General features: G+C 44.5%; 1 protein-coding gene across 3 annotated transcripts in view; it reads right to left on the bottom strand.

Moving 5' to 3' along the window:
• The window catches only part of LOC139757216 (growth hormone secretagogue receptor type 1-like), a 247,583-nt gene that overhangs the window by 167,787 nt on the left and 52,257 nt on the right, over positions 1-27,539 (bottom strand). For all 3 annotated transcript variants that reach the window (XM_071677386.1, XM_071677387.1, XM_071677388.1), the window contains exon 2: positions 23,744-23,774. The gene's annotated coding sequence lies outside the window, so the exon portion shown is untranslated. The remainder of the gene's footprint in view (positions 1-23,743; positions 23,775-27,539) is intronic.

Here is a 27,539-nt window from a genome sequence, read left to right as displayed (position 1 = left end):
CTGCTTCACTATCATGAAGTTCATAACACTAACATTTCTATTTTCTTATCAAAACAGATAAAAGGTTTTGACATCAGAGTTCCAAAGGTATGACTTCACATTTGTACATTGGGAAATACAGTTAGAGATTCATTGTTAATCTCACTTTCTCTTTCACTCTACCGACCAAAAATGTTCACAACATGTTTATCAAGTTGTCCATTGCTTCTGCTTTGCCCTTTTGAAGTGTTGGTTTTCAGTGTCTGAACCTCACTTGGGCTGACGGAGGTAACAAATGACCTTGGAAGGATGTTACCTCAGACGACGCAGCAGCAGCTCAGGCAGGAAACAATTAACAAGTCCTTGTTGGAACTTGAGCCTTCCTCCTGCTGCCGGGACAAGAGACGTCAGGATCCGGGCTATTGTGTGGACATTTTCTGGCTGTGAAATCCGACTGTTGACGTCGCAGTGTCGAGAGCACAGGATCAAGTACTGATCTTAAGAGGTACGTGAGGAGTCGTCTACCACACTTGGGTTCGTTACCCTGGTATTAATCCCACCATAGACCTCTCTCTCTCTCTCTCTCTCACACACACACATAGTTCGCCACTCCACGCACTCCCACATCCTTCCCAGAAACCTTAAGGACTCTCTCTACCTTGTTCGCTCAGTGATGATCCGCCGCATCACAGCCTGCTCTCCCATCCCTTAACTTTCCCACCGCCTGTCCCAACTCCTGGGAAGAGACGGGAACCCATTGATCAAGCGTCCCGACATCATCAGTCGGCCCTCTGGAGACTCGAGTCCCACATCCGACACCTGTCGACCCTCCCTACCGCCAGCTGTCGTCTGGGAGTGGACCTAACCCACCGGCAATCGACCATGTTGTCTGAGATAGTCTCTCCAACAAAGCCCCCTCCTTCAACAACATGGCGTACTTAAAGCTCCTTATCGATGGGTTCTCATCCCGGCTTTAGTCCTTCAAGTCAGGCCTCACTTTGTCTTCGTTCAACCTGTCTTGGCAACACGACTCTCCTCACAGTCGGCCAAGTGTATTTCTCTGTACAGGCGTTCCTCCTCCACCCACTGGACCGTGCTTTAAATTCAATCCATCCCTCACCAAGACCCAGGTTCTCCCGCTTGATGGCCTAATACATCTTCACGCGCCTCGACTCGAAGAGCCGAAGACCTCCAAACAGACCAGAGATCCACCGTTAAATGCTCTCAAGCATACTAGAGTGATTCCTCCGTTTCCAGCGATCACAGTTCACGGAAAAAAAAAAATAGCACTTCGGGACTTCTCTCCCGAACCCAGACGTCACACAATTTGAGAAAAACGATACCCAATTGGCAATCAGTCCCCCCTCCCTCCCTCCCTCCCTCGAGGAACTCACCTCCTTGGAAGATGGTGTGGTCTGAAAGAAGCCCTAAAGAGGTCTCTCCCTGACCACGCATCTGGACCCTGAATACCGAAATCATCGGCACAACTCTGCTCTTTTGACACCGGAATCCAATAATTCTCATCTTTCTTGATTCTTGTGGAGTCCACGTGGAAAACTCCGTTCGAATTTCAGGTTGAGATTCGTCGACTCGAGACGTGTCGCACGGCCTGGCCTCATCGTGGCAGATTATTGCTTTCCATGACCCTAAAGGGATTGCCATACAGCCACAGATTCATCAGAGAATAAAGTCATACGTGGGAGAATTCTCTCCCGTCCCGTGGATCTCACTTCACTTGAATCATACGCTACAATGGGAGCCACGAAGCCGACAATGGGCTTTTGGCTTTACGTGGGTCGCGGTGACCATAGCGACTGATGAAGTCCGATTCTTTCGCCCGGGACTCCAGTAGATGGTCCAATAGCAGCCTTTGGAGCCCGACCACTGACAGATGTAGACCACATCACCTGCTTCATGATGCAGCTACTTATCCACCCCAAGCTTTCTGTCTGTGTTTATGGTAGATACAGACACTTAATTTAGGAGGTAGGTAAGGAGGGTACCTAGTCCTACATCTTATGGTCCTTGTGAAGTCCAAGTCACTCCAAGTCACATCCACATCTCTGGCGCGATCAAGGACCAAGATTGGTCAGGTGAGAGGGGGGGTCGTGGGGTCTGTCGAACACAATTAGATGGTCGTTACGATTTGGCAGTCGTGGAACACAAGCCATTCATTATTTCCTTCACCTTGGCCGAGACAGAGGACTTGAGATGCCTTATTGCAGTGGCACGCAGTCAGAGAGACCTGACCATTATCAAGACAAGGGCGCCGCCCCCCGTGTCACACAGATCAGACGCCTCGAACAAAAGCTTTAAACAGAACAACTTCGAAATGACCCAACGATCTGTCGCTGTTTCAATTCCTATGTGTTCCTCTTTTGTTTTAATTAAAAAAAAAAAACCTGTCATTGTTTTACCGTCGGGTGACGGGGGAACACCGACGCGTCATCCTTCACACCTGCATGATTAGGGACCAAAGTCATTCGCCAGGGGCAGCTGTGCTCAGGTTAAATCATGGATGTAGACTGCGACGGTGGCTGTACCGTGTTGTGATGTTGGTGTGTCTGGGTTGTGGCAACTGTGAGAGGTGAGTATAGCCACGCCAAATGGCGTCCTAGCTTCGTCTCTTCGATGTATGTCACTTGACCTATATTTCTCTCTTGCATCCCCCCTGATGATGTGATTATTACACGAAAGTGCACTTGGGAACTTATCGTGTTTCATTTTCCCCGTGGACTCATAGGAAAATATATATATATATATATATATATATATATATATATATATATATATATATATATATATATATATATATATATATATATCTGGCGAATATGATAGTATAAAATCAATCAATTGCAGGCAGATCGAGACTTACGACGTATCAAATAATCTAGAAAATGAAAAAAATTCTGAAAAGTTTCCAAAGTTCTGCTCGGGATTGCCTCTTTTTCGTCCTCCCTCCTTCACCCAGCCTTAACCAAACCCACCCCCATCAACCAACCTACCAACCTAACACCCCCACTTTTTCTCCCCCCCCATCTACAACCACCTCCCAGTTCCACTTCCCTCTTGTGAATTGCCTCTCTCTCTCTCTCTCTCTCTCTCTCTCTCTCTCTCTCTCTCTCTCTCTCTCTCTCTCTCTCTCTCAAGCACCGACTACTCTTCAAAACTTTTGCGATGGCGAGAATCCTGACAGAAATTCCCTGAAAGAAATTCCTCCGGGTGCCAAAGACTTTTTTTTCTTCTTCTTTTTAAGGTAAAAGGAATTTTGAATTCCCTGTTTAAGTACTGGGTGGAAAGGCCCCCTAGACGTGGGCAAGTTCACAAAGGTCAAGCTGGGTCGAGGGCTAGAGGCGAGAACATGAGAAAGTTCAAAGGTGAAATCTGATCTCGAAGACAACTGAACTGGACGTAGTGGAAGAAGAGAAAAAAAAAAAAAGTTTATAACTTGGGGAAAATGAAGATTTATGGAAAATAATCTGTTAATAAATACATCTTCATCAAATATCGCAAAAAACTGATACATTATCTATCATAAAATTCTATCAATTGCCTCCTGTTGGATCATAATCTATCTATCCATCGCCTTCTATGTGGTATTATCCCCCCTCCCCCCACAGGATCCATCCATGGGATATATCCCACTGTCCCTATCCCATGGCCTATCATCCCGAGGATGTCCCCTATCCCATGGCCTTCACAAATATCATCCCGAGGGAATTAAGCCAACCTGGTCGACAAAGGACAGGACTATCCATATGCTGGCGGCCCACATGGTCAACACTTCCGCTCCCACGACCTCACCACAGTCCTCTCATGTCTCTCTCTCTCTCTCTCTCTCTCTCTCTCTCTCTCTCTCTCTCTCTCTCTCTCTCTCCCCTCCTTTATTACTCCTAGGGTGTTCCATCCACCACAACCAACACCAACACCCCCACCCCATTCTCCATTTTCTGTTACCAACCCCCAGACCTCACACTCTCGTTATCAACTGAACATTCCCATGGAGTCTTTCCTATTTCTTCTCAAGGAATTTTATTTTCCTAATCTTTCCCTCACGCTTTACTCCCCATTTTGTTCAATGATATGAACATTTGCATATCCAGATGTGATGCATTCTCCTTCCCCCTTTCTAATACCAAGTGAGTTTAAAGAAATATATTTCTAACTAGTGATTATATGTCTCATGATGATAATCGTACCTGGTTGTGTGTGGGGATTCAATTTACATATGAATAATGAAAGGGACAGGTTTTCATGGGTCGTCTTCTCCCTCTTGTAATCATAATGTTGCATGGACGACCAGTCGACCAAACTCAATCTGCCACCGTCTACGACTGCATGGTTCTCTTGTGCATGACGACGCAGTCTCTCAGGGCACGACGGTACGACCCTGGAGCACGACGGTACGACCCTTGAGCACGACGGTATGATCCTTGAGCACGACGGTACGACCCTGGAGCACGACGGTACGACCCTTGAGCACGACGGTATGATCCTTGAGCACGATCGTATGACCCAGGAGCACAAAGGTACGACCCTTGAGCACGAGGATACGACCCTGGAGCACAAAGGTACGACACTTGAGCACGACTTTACGACCCTTGAGCACGATCGTATGACCCTAGAGCACGACGGTACGACCCTTGAGCACGACGTTACGACCCTAGAGCACGACGGTACGATCCTTGAGCACGACGTTACAACCACTGAGCACGACATTACGACCCTTGAGCACGACGGTACGACCCTTGAGCATGGAGGTGCAACCCCTGGGCATGATGACCTGAACTTTGACCTTAGCGGATCACGATGAAGGCTTTCTGTCTATCTATCTATCTATACATAAGGTTGCGAGTGATATGTTATCGAATTCTGGGCAGAACCTTAAATGCCTTGTCTTACCCCTCAAATGATAATTTGTATATACATAAACCATCCATATACTCCGTTGCCCTCCTCCAGCGTAGCGCCAGTCATCACTGCTACGAAAACACCATAAGGCTCTCTCGTCCCTTTAAAAGCTTCTTCCTCCTGATCCTAAACTTCAAGTCGAAAGCCTCTTAGTTTTTTGTTTTTTGTGGTCCTTTTCATTCATTATTTTAGTTTATTTCTGGAGACTAAGCAGGCATATTTCTGTGAAAAAAAAATTATATTTCATTAAAAATTTACAGACACCCTTGTGGGCATTTACTCTTAATTTTTCTCTTAACCTCTATGGTCAGAAAATACAATTTTAATAGATCGAAATTTCAATTTTAAAAAAAAATCCAAAATTTTTTCAGTAAAACTTCAGCTACTTTATTCATCATTTTTTTCCATCAGAATATTTTCCATCAATCATCATTCTCTTGTGGCAAACAATTAAACTCCAATCATCATTCTCTTGTGGCAAACAATTATCCCTCAATCATCATTCTCTTGTGGCAAACAATTATCCCTCAATCATCATTCTCTTGTGGCAAACAATTAACCTTCAACCGTTTTCTCTCGAAGGGAAAGATGTGGGAACAGAAAACCTCCATCCCACATCTGAATTCCATAGCTTGACGTATAACGGTGTCTTTAATGATTACCTTAATGATTACCTTAATGATTACCTACCACAAGAGACGAGAGGAGAATAATCACGACAGCTCATTTCATCTTCTCACCCACCAGCTCCCTTCTCCTCCCACGTTAAAACCAGAATCACAATTATGCTTCTTGATACAAGATGGCAAGAAGCCCACACCCTTCCCTCCGTTAATTAACGGACGGCAAACGGGCTAAGAAACAGCGCTGTTTCTTCTTCGTCTTCTTCGTCTTCTTCGCCGTTTTCTTTCCCTACAGGAGCTGCGAGGTTGTCCATCGGCTATTCAAGGAATTTTGTTTTCCTTACCTTCACTTCAGTCAATGTGAAGATGGTGATGTTTGACGAGGGTACATAAATGCCGAGGATGAAGAAAAGAAATCTGTTCTGGGCCCTGGAGGCGGAAATGTATGTACACAGAGCTTTCCCTGGAGGAACGTACATGAAAAAATGCGCACCAGTTTTGCGCAGCGGGTGGAAATACTGCGGTGGTGGTCGTAGTCACTGCTGTCACCCCAGTGCGTGCCAGGTGTTCTGGTGGAGGAATACGTGGAGGTAATCACAGTGGAAGGTTGTGGATGAACAAGTGAAAGCGGCCGTAGTGGTGGGTGGAAGACCCAAAGGAAGTGTGGTCATAGAAGGACTCCACTTCTTCCCTGGCACTAGATGGAGGAGGACATCTCGTCCTCAAAAATTCATGCGATACCCCGTGCCTACACCACGTTGGCCACCGTACTGGATGTAAGGCTGGAACCACATCGCTCCTTCGTCTCACTCATCGCCATCAGGTGTGGTTTAACGCTAGAGACTTTGAACGATCGTTCGCTCCTAAGGTGATGAAGACAGATTGGGGCCACCGGCTGTTAATCTCCCCACGGGGAGAGAGATAGGAGGTATGGGTCGGGGGAAGGGGAGTAGTTAGTTATTTAGCTGATTAGGGATTAAAGGACGAGGAGAGAGAGAGAGAGAGAGAGAGAGAGAGAGAGAGAGAGAGAGAGAGAGAGGTGGGGTCTCCCCCCCTCGTTAACTTTGCTCAGAATAACAACAACAGGGGACTTGGAAAACCATAAATTGACCTACTTACGATCAATAACAACTGACACAGTTGACACAGAATTAAAAAAAAAAACTGTCAAAAACACGAAGAAAAAATAAATCCCCCTTTTTAAACGCTCCCGGTACGTCCAAGCACGAGGAGATAAAGAGAGGAAAAAAGAATAGCGTCTTTTCTTCACAGCGAAAAGCAAGAAAAACACATTCAACTCCTTATATCCACCCCGCATCCCTCCCTCCGTCCCCAACAAAGCCCAGCAGGGGAAAGAGAGAGTCTGGGATCCCATTTGGGAAACCCACGAGGAATGGAGGCCAGGGTATGTGGCATTAGATTATCCTTCCCTGACAAAGAGGAAAGTAAGGGCTTTCTATAAAATCATCTTGAGAGATAGACGCGCGTTTCTATGCACTATGTTCGTATTCATATACCTCCGCGTTGTACAGTTAGATTCGGTAAAATGCTATCTGCTGGCTATGTGCGCCTGTTGGGAAATGATCGGTGTAGACCCCGTTGCTCACCAATGTGGGGCGAAGGATATTCGAGTACATACTATTGGAATAGTTATTTCCTATTAGCCAGGCCCATAGCCTAGCGGTTAGCATTCCCGCCTCTTGCACAGGGGTCCCGGGTTCGATCTTGGCTGTTGGAGGTTTGCGCTACCTCGCAAACGCGGGAGACAGCGGAAAATATATATATATATATATATATATATATATATATATATATATATATATATATACCCGACTCTGAACCTGTTGTATTTAGAGCGTAGAACACAATACGCGACCCTGAACCTGTGGCGTCTGATGCGTAGAATACAACACCTCGACCCCTTGAACCAGTCTCACTTGGTAGGCAAAATACGAATCGTAAAACACCGATCAAAACACTGACATAATCTACACTGTTCGACATCACCTCGAGATACCAACCCGGATTCACTGCTCGACATCACCTCGACATACCAACCCGGATTCATGGACTGTCTATGTGTGCGTGTGTGTGTATGTGTAGTCTAGGGTACGACGCATGTTTACAAAACACATCAAAAGGGATTTCCCTGACGGGGTTTGGTAAACAAAGTGACCATCTCCCTGGTGACCAGAGAGAGGAGGAGAGGGAGGTGGGGAGGTCAACGGGGATTCCTTTATCTTATCTGTATGGCAGGCGACCTCCTCCGAAGCATGAGGCCAAAGGGCCGTTCCTTTATCTTAAGACCTCCCCAGCGGGTCAGGAAGAGCGAAGAGTGCGGAGAATGACCAATGAGAGGACAAGAGACATATACCACAGAAGGCCAATCAGAGAGTGGGTGATGTCATATGGAACCAATCAGCTGCGAAAAATTGGCGTAGATCAATCAGAATGTGGGTGATGTAACGTGGAACCAATCAGAGGACAAAGGGAGGCCATCTAAGACAATGGGAAAGTGGGTGACGTAATAAAGAACCAATCAAAACAGGGATAACTATCGCTTTCATAGAGCCAGCCAGAACAACAGAACAGCAAGGACCTTATAACTGACAGTCTAATTACCATCCTGCCACACATAACTGATAATTGCAGCAACACCAACTAATTATCAAAGTAGCACCAACGTCCACACACCTAAAGACTTAATTACCCAATTAAGACCAATGGGTTCTTAAATCATAAATTATAATCAATTATATTTAATTGAAATCAAGATTATCTACGTAACTAATAACTCCAGCAACATCAGTGTCTCTAAATATAATGAATCCAGCTAATACGAAATGGTTCATAACTAGTCCCTCTAACGCCCTTATACATAGCAGCGTTAGTGATCAGTTAATGTCGATTTTAACCTATCCACTGGTGATAACATCAGACGCTACGCACTACGTTTTCCTCGATATAGAAAACGGTTCTGTTATCAAAAAACTAGGCGGTTGATGTCGCGAAAACAGCGCCCTCCAGTGCTCAAGGGTCGTACCTTCGTCCTCCAGGGTCGTACCATTGTGCTCAAGCGTCGTGCCGTCGTGCTCAAGAGTCGTACCGTCATGCTCAAGGGTCGGACCGTCGTGCTCAAGGGTCGTACCATTGTGCTCAAGGATCGCACCGTCGTGCTCAAGGATCGCACCATTGTGCTCAAGGGTCGTACCATCGTACTCAAGGTTTGCACCGTCATAATCAAGAGGTTTAACCTTACAAGTCATCGTTAAACCATAAGGCTATCCAACAAAATTCTAAAATACACTCTTCTTTTCCCCGCCTTTCCTTTGCAGGAGACAAGAGGCGTTATAATGCAGTCCACGGAAATGTACTTCAGGGTCTGCTTACCTCCACTGTTTCAATACGGGTTTGGGGATGAGGGATTGTAACTCGAAGTGGAGGGATAAAAAGGTTTGCGTAAAGGTATCGAGCGAGTGAATGGTTAAGCCAATACTTACACGAGTTCCCAGGTGGAGTGAGTGAGTGAGTGAGTGTGTGGTGGAGTGCGGTAAATTGCTTTCGCGGTGGAGGGAATGCGACGGAGTGTGTGTGTGTGTGTGTGTGTGTGTGTGTGTGAGGGAGGGGAGGGTTCACTGTATGGGGTGGAATACATGCAGTTATGCACATAATACGGAAAGTGTACTTGGCATGAATACAGTGATATACTGATGTACTTTGCAGTCATACTGATGTACTGTACATTCATACTGTAGGGCCCTATCCAATCGCCTTAAGCCCTATCCAATTACCTCAGGCCTTATTCAAATACTTTTGGCCCTATACAATTACTTTTCACCCTATACGATTACCTTAGGCCCTATACAATTACTTTTCACCCTATACGATCACCCTAGTCCTTATACAATTACTTTTCACCCCATACGATTACCTTAGGCCCTATGCAATTACTTTTGACCCTATCAAATCACCTTAGGCACTATACAATCAATTTTAACCCTATCGAAATACCCTTATGCCCTATACAATTACTTTTAACCCTATCGAATTACCTTAGGCCCTATATAATTACTTTAAGCCCTGTGCATTTACCTGTACCCTATACAATTACGTTGGGCCCTTTCTCATAACCTCAGACCCACACCAAATTACCTTAGACCCTCAGCAGTTCGTGAAGTTTAGGCTGAGTTACAACAGGTAACAGAATCCGCCACCAACTTCGCCTTACCTTAACTTCCGCTGATTGGATGAGTAAATAGTCGTATGTAAACACCTAAGTGTTTCACCCAGGGTCAGCCAAGTGTCCATTGAGCTCCATTATCCTATTCCAAAGCCCTTAAGTTAACCCAGTCTGTTTTCGTCAGCTGGGCTGAGAAAGGCGATGCTAATCAAACTAGTGATAATTGTAACCAACCCAATTAACAGCGATTAAATCAATTCGATTAGGGCCAGCCTAACTTCCCGCATACATCCCAAAATTCTTGTTTTCTTCTTTTTTTTTGTTGTTGTTTTGTCTTTTAGCAAACGACAACTTGAGAGAGAGAGAGAGAGAGAGAGAGAGAGAGAGAGAGAGAGAGAGAGAGAGAATGAGAGAGAGAATGTGTGTGTGTCGTCGTCGTCGCAGGGGGGTGGGGTGTACGACCAATGGTGTCGGGGTCGTACAACTAAACGTAGGCGGGGAGGGGGGGGGGGGGGTACGTAGCGTGGGAAGTCTTCATTGGCAATGGGCGACGTATCCTGCCCTTGTTACCCACCGCTCTCTCTCTCTCTCTCTCTCTCTCTCTCTCTCTCTCTCTCTCTCTCTCTCTCTCTCTCTCTCTCTCTATCCATCCATCCATCTATCTATCTATCAGCACCGAAACCCCAAGGTACAGTAGGCGGGAACACGACGACAGAGCCATCATAATACTCTCTCTCTCTCTCTCTCTCTCTCTCTCTCTCTCTCTCTCTCTCTCTCTCTCTCTCTCTCTCTCTCTCTCTCTCTATCCATCCATCCATCCATCTATCTATCTATCGGCACCGAAACCCCAAGGTACAGTAGGCGGGAACACGACGACAGAGCCGTCATAATAGATATCGGGGTTATCGGGGAAGCCATCTGGGTTAAAGCGACATTTCTCACCTCAGGAGGGTAAACTCGACCAGCCGGTCGACCAGACGGCACTCGACCAGTCTCCCTGAAGGCAGACGAGAACATCTGATAGAGACTGGATGATCTTACTGAGGGCGAGCTCTTACGAGTCCAAAGCTACGCTACACTCAGTAGCAGGCAGAGGGTAGACTCATGAAGCAATGACTTTGACGAGAGTGTATTGATTCGTCAACTGGCTGTGATATGTACAGTCTTGTCAAAGGATGAATTTCTCTCCAAGATGTAGCCTTAAGCGGGCGGAGTACGGTAACACTCTACACCTATATATCTAAGTCTCTCTATCTATCTATCTATCTATTTACAGACATAGAAGTCATAAAGAGATACGAAGATGTAACATGATTATATAGAAAGGCGAATTATTAACATATACAGGTATAGAAAAGGACGAATTACATTAGATATCGACAAAAACGTCTTCAACAATACGAAGAATGATATCATTCCTTTGATTACTTAATCCTTTACAAGACGATCTAATCCTTTACAAGAGTATCTAATCTTTTACAACACGATCTGATCCTTTACAGGACGATCTAATCCTTTACAAGACGATCTAATCCTTTACAAGACGATCTGATCTTTTACAAGACGATCAAATCCTTTAAAAGACGATTTAATCCTTTACAAGACGATCTAATCCTTTACAAGACGACCTAATCCTTTACAAGACGATCTAATCCTTTACAAGACGATCTAATCCTTTACAAGACGATCTAATCCTTTACAAGATGATCTGATTTCCAGCTAGAGTTTCCTTTGAAGTCAAATTCCAGCTGGACTTTCATCCATAATGTGAGGCTCATTTTGAATTCCATAAGTAAATTTTGTGTTAATTTGTTTTTTAACCTGGGTATACAGACATGACAACGAGGTTGTGGGGGTTTCTTGACGAAGTTGTGGGGGTTTCTTGACGAGGTTGTGGGGGTTTCTTGATGAGGTTGTGGGGTTTCTTGACGAAGTTGTGGGGGTTTCTTGATGAGGTTGTGGGGTTTCTTGAGTTTGTGGGGGGTTTCCTTGATGAGGTTGTGGGGGGGTTTCTTGAAGTTGTGGGGGGGTTTCTTGACGAGGTTGTGGGGGGTTTCTTGACGAGGTTGTGGGGGTTTCTTGATGAGGTTGTGGGGGGTTTCTTGACGAGGTTGTGGGGGGTTTCTTGACGAGGTTGTGGGGGGTTTCTTGACGAGGTTGTGGGGGTTTCTTGACGAGGTTGTGGGGGTTTCTTGATGAGGTTGTGGGGGTTTCTTGACGAGGTTGTGGGGGTTTCTTGGCCCCTACCTAATCGTCAGGCTGGGGGAGGTGACTTCAAGCAACCTCCCTAAAAACTTTACCTCATTCCAACCCCATTTAGCAACCCCATCTCTCGCTACGTTGGCCTCTGATTAAACATACTCTGTAACCTCTTTTAACCCCAGCTATCACTCCCAGACCTTCCGCCCTCAATCATCATTTCCAACCTTTTCAACCTCAGCTATCAACATCGATTTTGCCAACCTCAGCTAACCTTCCCATCGTCCTCTCTCCCAGCTATATCAGACCCATTGTTTCCAACCTCATCCATCAATCTCAACTCTTCTAACCCCACAGGTATCACGTCCAGGCCCCTCTACCACAGCTATAAACCCCAATCCCCTCCAAAACCCTAACTAAAACTCCTCCTCCAACCCCTTAATCTGTCGCTTCCCTAACCCCATTCATCCCAGCTAACAACCTCCCGCCATTGGATATCCAAGATAAAATCACAACCCCCTCTCACTCTATCTTGTCTCTCTTACACCCAAGCTATCACCACTGCCAATCCTCTAAACCCCAGTTAATTCCCTATCATCCAACCCCGAACTATTTCATCTCTCACCCGTTCATCCTTACTTCACAACCTCTTGCGAACTCAACCAACCCCACTTCCTAAAACTCTCCAAATATCTGGGTTTCTCACTCTCATTCTTTTCACATCAAGATATTCATCAAAAGCAATAAACAAATCAGTAGAGTCAAACGCTGACAATAAATCATAAAATATCTGTGTAAATGATAAGAAAATTGTATTTCACAGTAAAAATGAAAAATGAAGTAATTGGACTGTCATTAATATAATGATAACTGAACAACGGTGTTTCTCTAATAATCAATTCCAACTTTACTTTAGTGTCTCCACAGAGAATAAGAGAAATGTGTTTCGCTTTTGGACACTTTGGGAAATATATATATATATATTATATATATATATATATATATATATATATATATATATATATAGGGGAGAAAGAATACTTCCCACGTATTCCCTGCGTGTCGTAGAAGGCAACTAAAAGGGGAGGGAGCAGGGGGCTGGAAATCCTCCCCTCTCTTTATTCTTTTTTAATTTTCCAAAAGAGGGAACAGAGAAGGGGGCCAGGTGAGGATATACCCTCAAAGGCCTAGTCCTCTGTTCTTAACGCTACCTCGCTAACGCGGGAAATGGCGAATAATTTGAAAGAAAATATATATATATCTAGGCTCTAGAAAGGGGGACTCGGGCGGTGGTAGGAAGAACGAAACGTTTCTAGATAGCGTCTAGTAAAACTGTTCTAGAAGCTAACAAAACTGATAAGACGAAAGTTATTATCTCGAAGGGATAAGTTAGATCAAAACGAATGATCTGATGATTTATTGAACAAATGAACGCCTACATACACATCTACGTCAATCCCATCACACACACACACACACACACACACACACACACACTGCTAGAGGCCTTAAAGTTGTCATTATGAAAGCTAAAAGGGGTTCCATTTCTCTCGCATCTTGTAAGAACAAGAATTCAGCGCACCTTTTTAAAATGATTCAGAGGGTGGGATAAAATCAATTTACTGAGTGTGATCTTCTCTGAAAGAAAATAAAATAGTCTCCCTCCTTCATCTACCTCAGAGATAAGAAACAGATAACATTATTCTCGATGAACCATTGAGATCTAAAATGGTTCTACAATGGTTCTTTCCCTGTTTATCAAATTCCTTCACCAGCTCAAGACTCACACAAGATCAGATTCTTAACATTTTCGAGTGGAAGACTGGTTCTTTCTCTTTTTAACATGTTAAATACACTCGTATGGAAGATCCTCTTCTGATCAATGTCTTCGCTGAAGCATAAAGGCGTAAGATTAACTCTGATCAAAGATCTGACGCCGGTCAATGTCTCCCTTGAAACAGGAAGACATGAAGATTAACTTTGATCAAAGACTCGAAGATCATTCATCTCCCTTGAAGCATAAAGGCATAAGATTAACTTTGATCAAAGATCTGACGTGGAGTATCTATTCCCTCTCAAAACATGAAGACGTATCGAAAAAAAAAAAAAAGGAAAACCCATTATTCACAAAGGTTAACTCTAACTTCATTTTCAAGTCGGGGAGAATGTTCATTTCTTTTTTTTTTTTTCCCCAGGGTTGACTCCCACGACTGTATATCGTCCATATGCAAATGCTACCTCTTGCAAATTTACAAATAAACTGGCGGACCTTAATAAATTCAGGGCCTCCCTGGTAACGCAGAAGGGGGAAGGGGGGACTTCAATAGATTTAGGATCATCTGGTTTAACTAAAGGGATACTAATAGATTCAAGGGGCGCCCTGGGGGCCTTTGGAACCATTGAGATCCCAAAAAAACCACCACGGTTAAGCTCTGGGACCCTTAACGAATTCAGGGTCACGCTGGTGCCTAAAAGCATTCTGGTAAGGTCAGGGTATCTTAGTGGATTCAGGGCCGGCCACTTACAGGTCTTCCTCTCTCATTCCTGAATACCATCCACACTGGCGTGTCTGACTCACACCGTCAAAGTGAATTTTCTTGTCACAATATCATTCGTAGTGGAAGGGATTTCGTCACACACACACATATATATATATATTTTTTTTTTTTTTGCTTTGTCGCTGTCTCCCGCGTTTGCGAGGTAGCGCAAGGAAACAGACGAAAGAAATGGCCCAACCCACCCCCATACACATGTATATACATACGTCCACACACGCAAATATACATACCTACACAGCTTTCCATGGTTTACCCCAGACGCTTCACATGCCTTGATTCAACCCACTGACAGCACGTCAACCCCGGTATACAACATCGATCCAATTCACTCTATTCCTTGCCCTCCTTTCACCCTCCTGCATGTTCAGGCCCCGATCACACAAAATCTTTTTCACTCCATCTTTCCACCTCCAATTTGGTCTCCCACTTCTCCTCGTTCCCTCCACCTCCGACACATATATCCTCTTGGTCAATCTTTCCTCACTCATTCTCTCCCTGTGCCCAAACCATTTCAAAACACCCTCTTCTGCTCTCTCAACCACGCTCTTTTTATTTCCACACATCTCTCTTACCCTTACGTTACTTACTCGATCAAACCACCTCACACCACACATGGTCCTCAAACATCTCATTTCCAGCACATCCATCCTCCTGTGCACAACTCTATCCATAGCCCACGCCTCGCAACCGTACAACATTGTTGGAACCACTATTCCTTCAAACATACCCATTTTTGCTTTCCGAGATAATGTTCTCGACTTCCACACATTCTTCAAGGCTCCCAGAATTTTCGCCCCCTACCCCACCCTATGATCCACTTCCGCTTCCATGGTTCCATCCGCTGCCAGATCCACTCCCAGATATCTAAAACACTTTACTTCCTCCAGTTTTTCTCCATTCAAACTTACCTCCCAATTGACTTGACCCTCAACCCTACTGTACCTAATAACTTGGGGATAGGGGATTAAGAATACTTCCCACGTATTCCCTGCGTGTCGTAGAAGGCGACTAAATGGGGAGGGAGCGGGGGGCTGGAAATCCTCCCCTCTCGTTTTTTTTTTTAATTTTCCAAAAGAAGGAACAGAGGGGGCCAGGTGAGGATATTCCCTCAATGGCCCAGTCCTCTGTTCTTAACGCTACCTCGCTAACGCGGGAAATGGCGAATAGTTTAAAGGAAAAAAAGAAATATATATATTCCTATGATTCCACTGGGAAATGAAACATAAGTTCCCAAGAGCACTTTCGTGTTATAATCACACACACACACTGACATCCCTTATAATATACAACCCATCACTCGTTTTCCTCACTTCTTCCCCCAACCCTCCCCCACTTTCCACACAGCCCGAGGGACATTTTGCGGGCCAAATTGATCTTGATGGAAGGTAATGGATTTAGCGACATCTATTTTCGGGTATGTGGCTCCCGGATTCGCAAAGCACCTCCTCGCCCGAAACATTCATATTTGCAATATTATTAATTTCCCTCCCTTCCACGAAAGTCTAAGAACCGTATGTTAATTTTGAGATCTCTACCACAGAGGAATGGAATATCTGGATGTACATTATTGCAAGAGGGAAGTCTCCAACGCATGGTAGGGGGGGGCATAGAATTCTCCCTTCGCTCGCTATATAAATCTGATTAAGATTAAATCCAGAGGGAGAGAGAGAGAGAGAGAGAGAGAGAGAGAGAGAGAGAGAGAGAGAGAGAGAGAGAGAGATTCTGTACCGCGGAAAAATCGTCAAGCTTTTCATAAGGTCACTTAATTAAATTTCACTTCTTCTGCTCCTTCGAAACGCCACTCACAGGTTTTTCAAAACTTTATGATGTGGTCTCGTGGGTCTTCTAAAGGTGATCCGTTTATTTGGAAAGTACAAGCGGGTGCAATAACACTTAATGAAAATATGATATGATATGATATATATATATATATATATATATATATATATATATATATATATATATATATATATATATATATATATATATTACACGTGTGTCTATATTCATGCACGCACATCAGTGCATGAACATCAATATTCGTCTGGCCGAATATCAATCAACTCTCGGAATATCTCCAGATGGAAGGGTAGGTGGCTTGACCAGGGGGAGCACGTGTGTGTGTGTGTGTGTGTGTGTGTGTGTGTGGTAAAGGTATGATATAACTAACACATTCGCTGAATTGTAATAACCTTCTGCACTGAAGAAGTTTTCAGCTCAACGCACAGACTGAAACGGGATATCTCACAGTTTACACTCAAGTTATGCACTCAACATTGAGTGACGCTCTCACCACACGCTTCGGTGCAGGATACACTCACATAAGACGCACTCAAGAGAAGCACACTCATTGGCGAGTTGAAAGAATGCCACAGACGTTGGTGTGACGCGAGGACAAGGCACTGTTGTCAGAAGGATGGCGAAGTGTGGTATGGCCTTACCTCATACCAGAAATGCCTTTAAAGTCCTCAGTGTTACCGATATTCACGGATACCATCAGGGTCAAATCCTACGTCACAGTGAGGGATGGGGAAAAAAAACCTTTCTTTTCTTTTTTTTAAAAGAACAAAACATTAAAGGCATTGCTGACAGTGTGTTGACGGTAACCGTGTTGAAAGGCCAGAAAACTACAGTGTCGCTGCAGTTTCCAGGGGAAGTGTGTCGCGTACGGAATTTCTGACACACACACACACGGACACACACACACACACACACACACACACACAGGCCCTATCCAGACCGAACCCCACTGACAAAAGACATGTCATTTCCAGAAGCTCATTAAAGGCTTCTTTCCCATACATTTCTTAGGGATTTTCACTGTCATTTTCCGTTCCACTGGCTCCAGCCAGATAAGGCTGGGATGGCGCTATTAACCCTCACGAAGGATCAATTCTTCGGGATAACTCTATACGCTGATCATCCCTATGGATACACCTGATTAACGAAATACTAAAAACATCGTAATGACCGCATGGAAGAAGAGTGTAAGGATTTAAATTACAGAAATGGGTCAGTAATCACGCGAAATTCGTGGAGATTATTGGCCAATCCTCGTCCATCGTAGGATACATAATCATGGTTACCCTAAGCCAACGTAGATGATAATTAGCGTGGATGAAGGCACTGGTTTATATACATCTTCCCAGGGTATATTATGGGAGATTAATATCATAGATAATGGATAGATTCTCTGGGTATATTACGAGAGAGAATAGATCTAAGGGTTAATAGACGTGCCAGGATGTCTTATATGAAACTGTTGCTGGGGCAACCCTAAGACCTTGACCTGCTCTCTTGGGTCACTGGATTAGCTGACCTTTGACCTACACTACACTCTTGGGTTGTTTAAGGGTGACCCTCGTCTTACATTGAGGGGTTATTGGAGGGGTGACTTTTGACCTCCATTCCCCGAACACTAAAGGGGTGTGACCTACATTCGTGAGGCGCTGCAGAGGTGGCCTTTGACCTGCATTCCTAGGACACTGCAGAGGTGACCTTTGACCTGCATTCCTAGGGCAAAGCAGAGGTGACCTTTGACCTACATTCCTAGGACACTGCAAGGGTGACCTTTGACCTGCATTCGTAGGACACTGCAGGGGTGACCTTTGACCTACATTCCTAGGACGAAGCAGAGGTGACCTTTGACCTACATTCCTAGGACGAAGCAGAGGTGACCTTTGACCTGCATTCCTAGGACGAAGCAGAGGTGACCTTTGACCTACATTCCTAGGACACTGCAGGGGGTGGTAACCTTTGACCTACATGACCCAGACAGTAATATTCGTCCTACACATAATATTCCCCACCCAACTCTGAGGAGATGATGAGCCTTTCACAGTATTTGGGAGGTTCCAGGGTTCCAGGCACGAGTCCAGTGAGACGCCTGGAACATTTCAGCAATGCTTGATACTCTGATATTCTCTCTCTCTCTCTCTCTCTCTCTCTCTCTCTCTCTCTCTCTCTCTCTCTCTCTCTCTCTCTCTCACGGGTTCCCCTCAATAGTGAGGAGACTGCTCATGCTGACCATGTGTCACCCAAGGGCTCCGTCCAGCCCAGGTTCGAATCCTTTGGCGCGGCAGTTGGCCCACACTCACCCCAGCCGTTCAACCTCCCCTGAGTGTCAGAAGAAAAAAAAAAATGGTTCAGGCTGTGAAAGTGTGTGTGTGTGTGTGTGCGTGTGTGTGTGTGTGTGTGTGTGTGTGTGTGTGTGTGTGTGTGTGTGTGCTCAAAAGCAGAGACATGATTCATGTACACAAGGTTACGAGACGAAGCAACACAAGCACGGAACACACACTCTCTCTCCACCTCGCAACACAAGCAAAGAACACACATTCCACCTCGTAACTCACAAGGAAGTAGTCACACAAGAGACAGACTCCACGAGTATTGGAATACCCCTCTCCTCGGTCGTGTACATTTGGGTGATAACACTTCAGAAAACCTGATTTGCTACATTTGCTAACCTGATGTTCCATTTGTTAACGGCGATACACTCGGATAATGATTCATTCCAGTGTTAGAAATGATATATATATATACAGACCGGATGCACTGCAGTGCATGATAATATCATGCGTTAGTCTGTGAATCATTTGTTTCTGTACATGAAATGTAATCATACACGTTGAGCTGGTGGAGGTAAAGACACACACAGAGAACATTACTTTTCTTTGTCAGTAAGATGAGATGCACAGACTTTGAGCTTATCTGCGTATGTGGAAAATAGATTCTTAAAATATAGTTCACCTACGGAGGGAAGATATGCTGAAATATCTTTCATCTGAAGACGGGAAATATGATGAGGTATTATGAAACTCTAAATATCAGACATGCAAGAACAGAACATCCTTGGCTGCTTCAAGGAAATTTACATGAACGAAATTCGTCTCTGTGCCCCAGAAACTCAGAATGAATTTTTGAGTATATGAAATACACATATAAAAGTCTCTAATAAAAAAAAGATACAAGCAATATATGATATTTTGCATCTGGGCAAAAGCCCGTGAAATATTTCAAGAAATATGAATTTCCCAAGTCGTCTGCCCAAATAAAAGATTCTACATCGTGCCATATATATATATATATATATATATATATATATATATATATATATATATATATACACGCTACTGACAAGTCTTATGTAACAAGATCCATCTTATATACAAGTATACTGAACTCTCTTCCATAGGAATCCATAGAATCCAAAACTTTCTCATTCCTGACGTTAATATATTGTTATAAAGAATCAAAAGGTTTCTGATCTGGTGATCGGAATGTCTACCTCGTATGAGTTACCCACCAATATAAACAAACAGTATAACATGACGACATGACAGGGTTGTTTACGACGAGGCAGATGGAACTAGGTGTGTTGACCCAACCCCAGCCCACCACCACACCCACCCACTCCCTTCTGTTATTAAGGATTTCAAGAGTGTCTCCGCATTAAAAATTAATTTTTCAATTTCACGTAGATGATTGTGGTGTTGCTCTTCCCCCGCGGAACTCTCTCTCTCTCTCTCTCTCTCTCTCTCTCTCTCTCTCTCTCTCTCTCTCTCTCTCTCTCTCTCTCATCACGCTAACAACGCCCCTTCTCCCGTCATAACTACGCGTGTTAATCCAACCGCTGCCTCCACCACCATCATCTCTCTCTCTCTCTCTCTCTCTCTCTCTCTCTCTCTCTCTCTCTCCGTGTTGATGTCGAGGCCACCCTGGGAATAAAAGTCGGGCCTCCGCTGCCGACAAGTTGTTGAAGTCGTCGAGGTCATCCTAGGAAATAACAGATGCGCCGCCAACACCGACTTATTCCAGCGTTCCCATCGCCAATGAGGCAGACGACAAAACACAGACGGAACAATGGCAGCAGAAAGCCCTTGGATGTGACAGTGAAATGGAGACGACAACAACGGCGTCATTCACGTGTTAAGATGACGTTGAAATATGCATTGTTTCTACAGGTAGGACTGATGGGCATGGGAGGCCCACCTGGGAAAAACATACGTCCTGATGTACCAGCGTCAACAGAAGGGACAACCTTTAGACAAAAAGGCACGGCCCTTGAGCACGACGGTACGACCCTGAAGCACGAAGACACGGCTCTTGAGCACGACGGTACGACCCTGAAGCACGAAGGCAGGGCCCTTGAGCACGACGGTACGACCCTGAAGCACGAAGACACGGCTCTTGAGCACGACGGTACGACCCTGAAGCACGAAGGCACGGCCCTTGAGCACGAAGGTACGACCCTGAAGCACGAAGGCAGGGCCCTTGAGCACGAAGGTACGACCCTGAAGCACGAAGGCACGGCCCTTGAGCACGAAGGTACGACCCTGAAGCACGAAGGCAGGGCCCTTGAGCACGAAGGTACGACCCTGAAGCACGAAGGCACGGCCCTTGAGCACGAAGGTACGACCCTGAATCACGAAGGCACGGCCCTTGAGTACGAAGGTACGACCCTGAATCACGAAGGCACGGCCCTTGAGTACGACGGTACGACCCTGAATCACGAAGGCACGGCCCTTGAGTACGACGGTACGACCATGAAGCACGAAGGCACGGCCCTTGCGCACGAAGGTACGAGATCCTTAATCACGAAGGCATGACCCTTGAGCACGACGGTACGAGATCCTTAATCACGAAGGCACGACCCTTGAGCACGACGGCACGAAGCCTTTGAGGACGACGCCACGGCACGACCCTTGAGCACGACGGTACGGCTGTTCTGACCAAGGACGGTACGACCTTTCTGAAAATGATGGTCATCATACCCACGGGTCGTAGCGCCGTGCACGAGAGTGGTCGTACCAGCTCTCCAGAGTCTTGTGAACACACACACACACACACACATAGTAAAAACTAATATAAAAAAAAAGTCACAAGGAATGTTTATATAATAACACAGCCCTCAGCGGAACATCCACAGTGTAAAAGAGATGAAAAAAAAAAAAACTTGGTTGAACACGATCCAATTAACCAGAAATATTTTCATCCTTAAAACGAAATAAAAAAAATACATATACATATACACACAGTCTGGGGTGATATATATATATATATATATATATATATATATATATATATATATATATATATATATATATATATATATATATATATATATAGAGCGTTAATGAGATGGTCTTGATAAAGGGCCTCGGTTGCCCATGCCGTTTTAGCTATCACAAAAAAAAAAAAGATAGATAGCGAGATTAGGATAGACAGCCAGGCAGATAGATAAATGAATACTGATAAACAGATAGATAACTGGATGGATAGACAGGCAGATAAAAATAAAATATCAGGAAACATTCAGTGCCATAATAACATAACACTAACACCTTCAGCAGTAACGTTTCATGGCGAGAGAAATAAATAAATAATGCCATTTACTATTTATCTGAATGATCAGCCAAGACCAGAGAGACAACAGGAAGGGAAAGAGATGAACGGGGGAACAATATGACACACAAATATCAACAAAACATCAACAATAACGATTTTTTCTCAGAGTATCATTACCAGTGAGGAATACAGTCCTGTTATACAGCAGGGACTACAGCTGTAGGGCTCTGAATAAATCATAATGCAATTATTGATATCCTATGCATTATGGACGAGGCCTGACCCAACTCCATGATGTATTGAGGTATATTCGTGAGAGAGACGGGCTGTGTTATACCATCACATCATTATAGTATACTACCGCTCAGGTCTATGGTATACCACATACAACACGTATGGAGATATATCTTTCATGGGAGAGTCTACACAAGCAGTGAGAACTAATGGCAGAGAACGGGGACAATCGTAAACCGCAAAGAATCATTTTGAAATCATTCTTAAAGAAAAGGTGTGGGTGGGTCCAACTGCGTCTTGTACGCGAGACAGCATTCAAATTTCTAGGCCTTTCACGTCCTCAAACCCTCAGATCCATTAGCTCACCAGCCTCCCTTCGGCCTCTGAACACGTTAGTTTGCTAAGTTCTTCAGCTTTTCCCCTTAGCTCTTAGCTCTCTCTCTCTCTCTCTCTCTCTCTCTCTCTCTCTCTCTCTCTCTCTCTCTCTCTCCACCTCAAATCCCTCAACTCCCTCAAGAGTTCCAGTGGCTCGTATACACCCCGTAAGCCTCCTCCCTCCACCCACCTTCAAGTATTCTGCTCCCTCTTCCCCTTGAACAACCTTTAAACATCTCTCCAGCTCCGGTTCATCTTTTCATTCTCCCCACTTGAGTTACCTCCCCAGGCGTCTACGCTATCCTCCCTAGACGTCTACGCTATCCTCCCCAGACGTCTACGCTATCCTCCCCAGACGTCTACGCTATCCTCCCTAGACGTCTACGCTATCCTCCCTAGACGTCTACGCTATCCTCCCCAGACGTCTACGCTATCCTCCCCACCTTCCCAACTCCAAGTCACAACCAGATGTCTCTATTAACCTCCCCAGCTCCCTACGCCTCGGATACCTCCCCAACTACAGTTCCCCAGATATGCTCAAGCACCTATGCAACCTTCCCAGCTCCCTCTTCTATCCTCCCCAGCCTCACAGATCTCCCCCAGGCGTCCTTACTACCCTCCCCAGCCTCACAGATCTCCCCCAGGCGTCCTTACTACCCTCCCCAGTATCACAGGGTAAGATCAAAGACTCCTCTGGGGATTTCAAAGGCATCTTCCTCCCCGTGGTCGCCTCCCCATGGTCTCTCTGAACATCCTGGAATGTTTTCAAACCAATGTTGCCACCAGCTTGGGACATGTCACTCAGAGGTTCACTTGACACTTGTCACTCCAGAGGTTTAGTTAAGACTTGTCACTTTGAGGTCCACCTTCACACCTACCACCTCGAGGTTCACTTGAAACGTGTGACTCTTAAGATTTTGTTCAAACTTGTCACCTTGAAGTTAAATTGAATTCTATTACTTTTGAGTTATAATTCGTTCGTCTAAGATCTCGTTGCAACTCGTTCTTTTAAGACTTAGTCATAACTCGTTCATATGAGGTTCGGTGGCAATTCGTTCCTTTAAGATTTAGTTAAAAACCTTGTGTCCTTAATTAAGGGTTAGGTCAAAAGACCAGGACTTCATAACCAAGGGTCGTATCGTCTTATTTTCGGGTCGTGCTGTCGTGTTCGAGGGTCGTGCGTCTGTCCCCGATTACAACCGTCATCAAACAGCAAAACCAAGAGAGTAACAAGGAACTTACCTCAATGTAACTGTGTGACGTCACTGAATGTAACAGTGACGCCAACCGAGATGTAACTGGGAAATAAAGACGCATGTACTTCTAGGACATACCTTTGTGTAACGGTGATACAAACGAACGTAACTGGAAAAAATAAAAAAAATTAATGTAACTAAAGCACAAATGAATATAATCGAGTTAAAAAAAAGTGAACGCAATAGTGAATCACAGTTGAATATAATTCTGAAATATAACCAAATGTAACTGTCATATAGGTGTATGCAAGTGTAGAATACAACATGGTATAATGATTTCATACAACCTACTGCAGTACGAATGCAATCTAATGTCATTACAAAATGATAAAGATAATTAAATGTAATCAAGGTATGGTAAAAGTAATCGCAAAATGTAATTATACAACACTCTAGAGCGCAAAACTTAAATGCAAAATATATGATGTGGAATACAACTACATACAATGGTGACATACAACTGTATGGAAATGTATTTCACTCACAGAGACATCTGCCCGCCAGTCTGTCTTTGCACCATCACAAACGTTCATCAAATTACATTTCGAAAATCATATAATTATTTTTAGTTACTACGGAAAGGCTTCGTCGTTATTCATATATTCAAAACACGAAACTAAGGGAAATGAATATGTTCAAATATATAAGATTTCGTTCTATTCCATTGTGACCAATGTGAGTTGAGTATACCACGTTATATCGAATAAGAATATGAGCGAAAATTAGAAAGATATATATACACTTAAGAAGATATACAATGAGGAATATAAATACTATACCCACAAGAAAATATATATATATGGAATACATGAACAAAGAGAAAATATAGATACACTGAAATAAGAAAGACAGGAGATACAACAACAATAATAATAATAATAATAATAATAATAAAAGATTTGAGACCAAACAAACAACTTATGAATTTAAATGAAGGTATCACAAGATTGTGTATAAAGCTTACCTCATAATGTGAAGCTCACAGGCTCAAAATAATAAAAATAAACATTACCTATTACCTCATATATATGAGCATTGTGCCAGGTAGTATGGGATATATCTACTCAGCGAGGCGAGCTAATTTGCACGTGGACACCTCACACACACACACACACACACACACACACACACACACACCGGCACTCTGGAGGAAAAAGAGAAAATGCCATTCCAACCAGCCTCCTGGCGCAGTGGGCAAGCCCGCCATGATAACAACTCGAGGACTTTGGTTCGATCCACGGGTTGGGGCCCTCAGTGGAATTGGCTGCAGTATACGCAGAGCTAATAGCCGTCATGAGGGTTCGACCTCCAAGCACAAGTGCTATAATAAGATACGTGTCTAGGTATGTAGTAATACTGGTATGAGCAGAACTTCTGTGTCGGCTTTTCTACAAAAATGCAATCGGAGTTCCGCCCATTGCAGCAACGATTTTGAACGACATTCTGCCCCCGAAAAAAATATCCCGCCTTATCAGTGCAAATGTGGGATGGTACTGTCTTGTCCCATGACTGCCGCGCTCCAAATGGAACACTTAAAGGAACGCTCAGCACATCGCCAGCCATCGTAACGACAACAACTGCCGCAGTGGAACGAAAGTGTTATGTTTACAAAACTGGGATGACTGGGTACGATAACACCACCATTTTTTTTCCTTTCGGTTCTACACAATATCGCGGGTTAGCCTTATAAATACGGCTAATAGCCAAGGCTATTATGGACATATACTTGAAAACTAACTAATATGATACAAGACCTCGCCTCTAACGTGAAATTGATGTGAATTTTGGCCACACGAAAAGCAACTCACTCTTGGACAAAGAAAATGTTGCCATTTCTATGAGTTGCAAACCCTCAGTTTCCAAGACGAACTCACATCCTCGCATGGCCTTTACTGTTGATCATGTCTTCATCATCTGGGCAACATTAGGCCACAATACATATCCAAAGCCTGGCTCCAGGGGTCAGAGGTCACGAGGTCAATAACGAGGTCACCTTGCGACCCCTCACGTGGTCTTTAATGTTGATCATGTTTTCAATATCTGGGCAACATTAGGCCACAATACATACGCAAGGCCTGGCTCCAGGGGTCAGAGGTCACAGAGGTCAATGACGAGGTCACCTTGCGTCCCCTCACGACGACTCGGGAGTGGGAGAGATTGCACTGGGAGAAATAAACGTACGAGAGACGTAAAGTTGCATCTTACGATGCCTTACGACAGTTCTCGGTCGTCAGGGCTGCAAGTGCCCTTTAGGGGCCCTGGGCGATGGCTGCCCTTACGAGCCAAGGCAATACCAGAGAGAGAGAGAGAGAGAGAGAGAGAGAGAGAGAGAGAGAGAGAGAGAGAGAGAGAGAGAGAACGAGAGATGGAGGAGGAAAAAAGAAAAAATCTCGTTGAATTTGGACGTATTCTAACCTTTTAACCCTCGTTTTCCCCGCCCCCACAACCCCCGAGTTATGGGGGAACACCAGCGTAAGTTTAGCATTGCTGAATTTCAGTTCATCCTACCCTGATTTTCGCTTGGCATGTGTAAAAGTGATTGTGTGTGTGTGTGAGAGAGAGAGAGAGAGAGAGAGAGAGAGAGAGAGAGAGAGAGAGAGAGAGAGAGAGGTCTTTACTGATAGGACAGTTCTCTCTCTCTCTCTCTCTCTCTCTCTCTCTCTCTCTCTCTCTACAAGGGAGGGCCCTAATATTCCCTCGCGAGGAGATTAAACATAAAATAATCACAACGTAATTGGTTGTAAAATCTCTAAACTGTTTATTCTTTTCGTGTGATGCATATAGCAGCGATGGGCTGCATCGTCGGGGGAAGGTATTATTAGATCTTGCAGGGAGACGCGAGCCCTCACGCAAGCACGCACGCACGCACGCTGCAGACAAGCACGGAAGTACACACACACACACACACACACACACACACACACACTGACCGCAGCGCCAGGGTATCCCGGCGGATGATATACGAACCAATTCTCTTTACGTTCGTATGACAGCTTGAAGTTACGACCAAGACAGAAGGGAGGGAGGGTCGGGAAAGTTGCGACATAACTCGTACTGCTGGAGATGGTACCACCTCAACTCCTGGTAATTGCTGAGGACAATAAACTGTGATGTTAACTCATAAAGACGCCGTAGGTCATGAAGTGTAACGACAGGGCTTGAAGAAAGTAAACTTGTACACACACACACACACACACACACACACACACGTATGTGTCTCTCTCTTTCTCTCTCTCAAGAATACAGAAAAATGGTGAACACGGCGGAAGAAATTTATTGTTTTGAAACAAGTTGTTATCTTGATGGTCACCAGCCCCTCTACAAGAAAGTTTAGTCTAATTCACCTTAGGAGGGAGTGATGTACATGGACGAGAGGGAGAGAGAGAGAGAGGGAGAGAGAGAGAGAGGGAGAGAGAGAGAGAGAGAGAGAGAGAGAGAGAGAGAGAGAGAGAGTAACCTGTGTGATAGTGTCCGCAAGCTGTGATATGTGCCAGACTATCTACAAGCTAAGGTACATTGTGCCAAGGTAATTACAGGCTATTTACAGGGTAAATTGCACCAGGGTAATTACAGGCTATTTACAGGGTAAATTGCACCAGGGTAATTACAGGCTATTTACAGGGTAAATTGCACCAGGGTAATTACAGGCTGTTTACAGGGTAAATTGCACCAGGGTAATTACAGGCTATTTACAGGGTAAATTGCACCAGGGTAATTACAGGCTATTTACAGGGTAAATTGTACCAAACTATTTACAAGTTAAGATGAATTGTGATACTCTATATAAACCCCAAGGTAAATTGTTCCAAAGTGTTTACAAGCCAGTGTAAAATATATCTAAGTAGATACAGCGAGGGTAGATAATATCAAAGTA

The sequence above is a fragment of the Panulirus ornatus genome, chromosome 25 (genome assembly GCF_036320965.1).
Source record: "Panulirus ornatus isolate Po-2019 chromosome 25, ASM3632096v1, whole genome shotgun sequence".
Taxonomy (NCBI): domain Eukaryota; kingdom Metazoa; phylum Arthropoda; class Malacostraca; order Decapoda; family Palinuridae; genus Panulirus; species Panulirus ornatus.
The sequence above is the reverse complement of the archived record's forward strand: the minus strand, read 5'-3'. Positions and strand labels throughout refer to the sequence as shown.